This window comes from Berghia stephanieae, chromosome 4 (genome assembly GCF_034508935.2).
Source record: "Berghia stephanieae isolate SIO BIC M18660-M18661 chromosome 4, UCSD_Bste_1.3, whole genome shotgun sequence".
NCBI classification, from domain to species: domain Eukaryota; kingdom Metazoa; phylum Mollusca; class Gastropoda; order Nudibranchia; family Aeolidiidae; genus Berghia; species Berghia stephanieae.
In genome coordinates, this window is record NC_088363.1 from 40,697,238 (window position 1) to 40,703,237 (window position 6,000).

The window sequence follows — 6,000 nt, forward strand, 5'->3', positions numbered from 1 at the left end:
ATTTATTTATTTATTTATTATTTATTTTATTATTATTATTATTATTATTATTATTATTATTATATTATTATTATTATTATTATTATTATTATTATTATATTATTATCATTATTATTATTCTTATTATTATTACTATTATCATTATTGTTATTATCATTATAGTTATTATTGCTTTTTATTTAAGCTATAAATGATGACTTAATGTGTTCAGAGATATGCTATAACTATTGGCCAACAACCTAAAATAAACATTTGATATGATTTGATTTCGTATTTTATAACAATATGATAATAAAACAATGAAAATATTTTAATGCATCCCTTAATATTTACAGACGTGATATAATCCACATATTAAGATAAATAGATAATAGAAATATGATGTACAAACGCACACACACACAAATAATATCATCAATTCTGTCTAAACGACTTGCTGATACTGTACGCAAGACTTCATCTATAAATTATTAATACCTATTAAATTCTCATCTTGTTAATCAAACGGACAACGAATCCCCCTGGCCATTATCGTGTAAACCATGGTCCAATGAATGAGCGTGAGTGTCGTCAAAACCCAAACTTTAAAAAGTACCAACTAGGATAAGATCACCATAGATTATCGTTATATATCGTGAAATAAAAAGGGAGACTAATACGGACAATGACCCACCAGTGGAGTGAACCTAGGTTATGTGGGATGGGCACAAGTAAAGAGAACTGGGTAAAACAAATGACCAATGGGAGCGATGGACACATTTGAAGAAACCAAGAACTGTTCCGGGGTGGGAGGTAACACTATGGGCTTGTAAGAAAAATCTACATATCGAAGGAAATAAGCCCAGTGAATTAACCAATGATAATTACTGTTTCGTCTGGTTTGACAAAAAAGTGGCAAGAAATACGGCAATGGAGCTTGTGCTATAGATTGATTAATCTAGGTATAGGGATTAATAAGTAAATGTATATAAACAAATGATAGACATTAAGCGCAGTGCATCATATATGATACATGAACTATAAATAACCGGCTGTGAGTAACTACTATTGTCTCTTGAATTACACTAAAAAACTATATCATAATCAAACCATCATTGAGGCTTTCTTTTAACAAATATGATTTGTGACTTTCAAGTTTCATGCTGCTACAAAATAAGTAGCAAAAAAGAACAATTCCCCCAAGGATTCTTGTTATTTTTTATTTCTTTTATCTTATCTTTTAATCTATATTATTATCTATTATTATCTATCTCTTTTCTCTTCTTATCTCATTCTCTGCTGCTGCTTCTCGCCTGCTACTGCACTACTCTACTCTCTCTACTCACTCTCCCTACTACTACTCTTACTACTACTACTCTACTCTACTATCTCTCCTCCACTCTCCACTCATCTCACCACCATCACATCTGAGTGCTTCTTTTCCACAAAACTATTTCGTTGCCTTCTCATCAACTGCTTCATTGTCTGACTTTTCAACTGCCTCATCTCTCGTAAAAAAACAATCCCCAAGGTCTCTCTCTCTCTCTCTCTCTCTCTCTCTCTCTCTCTCCTCTCTCTCTCTCTTCGTTCTATCTTTAGTCACATCTTCATCAATCTTTGTCTACGTTCAATCTCTCTCTCAAGCTTACTTGCCTCTCATCCTTTTTCTCTCTCTTCACTTATATCTCTTTTTTTCTGTTTACCTCTTTCTCTCCTCCTTCTCTCTCTCTTCTCTCCCTCCCTTTCTCTTCTCCTTTCCTTCTCTTCTCTTCTCCTTCTCATTCCCCTCTTGTTCTCCTCTTCCCCCCCCTCTCTCTCTCTCTCTCTCTCCTCTCTCTCCTCCTTGTGTTTTTGTCTCTCAAATTTAGTAGGTATTCTAACAAAGCTAACTTATTCATATATGAATATATAACATTTGTAACCATCCCTCCGACACGTTTAATGAGATAAATAATTACAACTCGCATCTTACATCACTGCCCATTGCATATCGATCTTTAGCAATTCTCACCAACACTAGACTAACACACTACCTACACAATACACAGCGCTTGTCAATGGCCTTTTAACCAACTCGGCTCGAGACGCGTGCGACACGGCCTTGACTCTTTTAGTACGCCATGCCTGAAACTGACCATGTCCTTGTAATCACTTAGCCTGACACTGAAGATATTTTTTGTAAACTCATAGCCTCACAATTACTCGTAGAGTAGACTAAACTGATTTAACCGTAGTAAACTCATAGCCTGACACAGACCGTAGTAGTAAACTCAGAGCTTGACACTTCGCGAAGTCCCAGGTTTGAGAGGTTTTCTTTTTATCAAGATGAGGATCATTTAAATCGAACGATATTTGAAGGACGAGTTTTCTGGCCAAATTGGAATGTCCCAATTTTTTTTTCTTATTATTCTTTTTTATCATTCCATTCATTCGTCGAACTAATCTTTACCTCGAACACGGTTTCCTCGACTTAATTTCACCCAGCCAACGTAATAAAACTGAATTAATTAAAGGTTGTTTATTTAAATTGCGCCCAGTGATTTCGACCACTGACTTACTGTAATATTGACAGTTACTTAAACGTGAATCGTGTATATGTAACTACACTGCATGTGTGCGTATGCATATATACACACACACTCACACACTCCATCGCCGCTTCACATAAAAGACACTTCTCTGCTTGCCTTTTTCACTTCGCCATTAGTACCAAGTTCAATTCCACGAGCCATGACGTGCTAATAGTAGGCTACGGCGGTAAAGAAATGTTGTGATACAGCACTCTCTACCCCCCCCCCCCCCCTTCCCCCCTTCCGACACACACACACACACGCACACACACACACACACACACACACACACACACACACACACACACCATTGTAACATATCAATAAAGTAAATAATAATAAAGTTCCCTTTATTCATCCCCGTGCGGAAATTTGTCTTATGGTTTATTCAAAACGAAGACTGAAATAATTCCGTAGTGTCAGCCGAAGCACGGCGCCGCAAATTGAGCTAGGGAAAGGTGGCTGGCTGACGGCAAAATAACACGGTGGATATTCGAATTATGTATCTTTCGGGCACGGAGCAAAGACCATACCTCTGAGCCACAATACCCCCTCCCCTTCCCCATCAAACGATATGGCAATGTAACTACGGTTTCCTCGAACGTTTTTGCATGTCCCGAACAGTCCGATTAAACCGTGCTGGAGTGTAAAATAATTATTACAATTATACAAAAAGTGTTGATAGCTGGTTAAGAGGAAATCGAAATCATTTTAAATTAATATAATGAGTAATAATTGGTAATGTTGTGCGACAGAAAATTAAGAGGAGATTATTTGATTGATTTTATATTCATAACCACAAACTAATTCACTATTTTTTTCTTTCTGAATTGATGCTACGCGTTCAATTCGACTACTCATAACAGCCGCCAACCGGATATAGGGTGCCGCCAGCCATCCTATAGCCCTAGATTTTCTCCCCACTGATGTTCACATCTCAAAGTTCTGGTTTACTTTCCACTTGTTACAATATCTCTTGGTCCCGGGTCCAAGAGGCTTTGTGTTCTTGTGGTATGACACTCGCTTTCGGATCGGAAGGTCCTGGGTTCCAGCCTTGCTTCGCGCATAGTTGAGTCCTTGGGCAAGGCTCTTTACTTAGATTATTTCACCGTGCTCAGGTGTAAAATGAGTACCTGTGCGTTAACAGCAGTGTCTGTGACCAAAAACAAAAGTATAATATCGCTGAACAGGCGTGATGTCTCGTTCTAAATGCTAATGGTTTGGGACTTCTTGTAAACCGCTTTGAGCACGTTTATTGGGTAGTGCGCTGTACATTTTTTTTTTAAACTGAAAGAATTTCCCACTTGTGTCTACATTCCGTTTTCACGAGTTTATTCCCCACTACTGTTCACATCCCGGGGTCTCTCGGTTTCCTCCCCTATAATACTGACATTCCATTATCCTTGGTATATCCTCAGCGGGTGACCATCTTAAATAGTCCCAGTTTCAACCCCCTCCGGTGTTCACCGATTAGAGTCCCAGGGTCAATGCCCACATTCACTTTGATGGTGTTGTGAAACAACACGAGGGCCACGACTCTTTATCCTCTGATCAGTTGATGGGCAAATACTTAAAGTACAGCAGTTGGAAACAGCATGACGGTTATAGAGCTCTTTTCACTCTCACTCACTCAATGCCATGACCGGATGGTCGTCGTGGGGACTTGCGTGAGGCAGAAGTTACAGTCTTCCTCCATGCCTGCTTGTTGCTAGCCCTATGCCTGTCATCTGCATTTTTTGCGGCCGCAAATATCAGGGTGATCCGCAAATTTTGGCAAATTTCCCAAAATTGGCAAATCGTGGCAAATTTTGGGAAAATTGGCAAATCGCGTGGCAAATTTTGGGGAAAAAAAGAAGCGAAAACAAAATAACGAAAAAAAAGTGCGAAACTTGAGAAATGTTGTAGCTTTGCCTTGGCCCAAACCAAGGGAAGCTAATCTCTACGGATAATGATTCTTTAAAATCTTTGTAACAACGCTATTGTGTAAATTAATAAATGTAGCCTCCTTAAATGTAATAAATTGTCTTATATATATATTTTTTTTTCTGTATCGCGTGTTCATTTTTACTGAAACGCTTAATTCTCCTCGGCAAATTTTTTGGCAAATTTCTTGGCAAATTTTGGGGGTTTTGAGGGCAAATTTTGGCAAATTTTAGGTCCCAATTTGGCAAAAATTACAGATGACAGCTATGCAACAGCTACGGTACCGACATCTCTTTCCATTCTTTTATATTGTCCAGCCACATCTTCCTTTGGCGCCCTCTTCTGCGCTGGCCTTCGACTGTGCCCTGTAGGACTGTCCTGCTCAGGCTATCGTGTCGAGTATGGTGTCCAAACCAGGACAGTTTTCTGCTCTTCACAGTCACTAGAAGAGGTACTTGTGGGGCTGTCCGAGCTTCTATTTCTTCCAGGACGTCTTCGTTTGTGCGATGCTCCAACTGGACTCCCAGTCCTGGCAAGTCCCCTACACTCGACCTGTTTATTCAGACTTGTCTTAGACAGATAGAGGCACTGCGACCCACACCTATCAAGAGGTCTAACCTCACCCGTCTTGAATGGGCTGCCGTACGATCACTTAGATCACGTCGTGATATAGTGATCAAAGCGGCTGATAAAGGAGGGGCCGTAGTTGTTTGGGACGCTGAGCTCTATAGAGCTGAGGGCCACAGGCAATTGAGTGACCAGATATTTTATGAGAAAGTGACTTCGGACCCAACACTTGCTAACAACACCAGAGTCCACCAGACAATCCAGTCTTTGGTATCGCAGGGAGAATTACCTGGTAGAGCAGAGGTCCTTAAACACGACCCCAGCGACCTAGGTAATCCATGTTTTTACATGCTCCCTAAGATACACAAGATCAGGGAAGTGTCTGACACTCCACCTGGAAGGCCGATTGTGTCGGCTATCTCGTGCCCCACTGAGAAGGTATCACAGTTCCTCGATGCGGTATTTCAACGTATAGTTCCCACCCTGCCATCGTATATCAAGGACACTAACCATGCTCTTGGTGTCATTGACGAAATTCGATTCCAGGATGAACGTCCACGGCTGATTTTCACCATGGATGTGAAGGCACTGTACACATCCATACCGCATCCTGACGGACTGCGTGCCATCAGGCATTTCGTCGACCGTCATCCATTACCAGGGATTTCCAGCAACAGCATTGTGAGGCTCACCGAACTTGTGCTCACACTCAACACTTTTGAGTTCAATGATGTATTTTTCCATCAGATCTCAGGTGTTGCGAGGGGTACCAAGATGGGTCCCTCATATGCTAACCTCTTCATGGGCTACCTTGAGGAAACCTTCTTCCATCAGTACAGTGGACCTGCCCCCGAGCTGTTCAAAAGGTACATTGACGACTGTTTCGGCATTACGTCATTGACCCACAGCCAGTTGAAAGGGTTCATCCTAGCGATGGACTCCTTCCACCCGTCCATTAAGT

General features: G+C 40.6%; 1 protein-coding gene across 2 annotated transcripts in view; it reads right to left on the bottom strand.

Annotated features, from left to right (window-relative positions):
• The window catches only part of LOC144970576 (alpha-(1,3)-fucosyltransferase C-like), a 106,704-nt gene that overhangs the window by 10,705 nt on the left and 89,999 nt on the right, over positions 1–6,000 (bottom strand). The window lies entirely within an intron of this gene.